A 530-nucleotide genomic window follows, 5' to 3' on the forward strand; every position below is an offset into this window, starting at 1 on the left:
TCTCTCCTAAGGTCTTGTTTGTTTGTTGTGTACTGGTACCGTTTTTGTTTGCAAGTTACACGAAGCCAAGTTTTTGGGTGGTGGAGGCTTTTGCATCCGAACTTTAAAATCAAACTAAATTCAATTCTGAATTCTTTTATTGTTTTTCTTTTCCTGGAAGCGCTGTGTTTTATAATTTCAGATATTAAGCAGAGAAAAATGAAAATAGACGACCCTTTTTTTATTCATCTCTTTCATATTCTTCTTTTTCTCACAAACAAAGTACATGATAAGAAAATAAGTTCCAACTTTCTTTCACTTCCTTTCTTTATCCACGAAGGATATAAGAACGGGAACAAGCAACCCTCTCCGGCTTGGACTATGATGTTCGTGCGGACCTGAACTGCGGCCTCTCTCAACGCCTCAGGACGCAGCAGCTCCCGACCACCTTTTGGGTTCGCTGAAAAATGCTGAGGAGCCGGAGTAGGTCTTACGTACTGCTTATGGGCCGCTTTGGTTTCCCTTATGAAACGTCAGGGGGACGATAGGAA

This window comes from Penaeus monodon, chromosome 22, assembly GCF_015228065.2.
Source record: "Penaeus monodon isolate SGIC_2016 chromosome 22, NSTDA_Pmon_1, whole genome shotgun sequence".
Classification (NCBI taxonomy): domain Eukaryota; kingdom Metazoa; phylum Arthropoda; class Malacostraca; order Decapoda; family Penaeidae; genus Penaeus; species Penaeus monodon.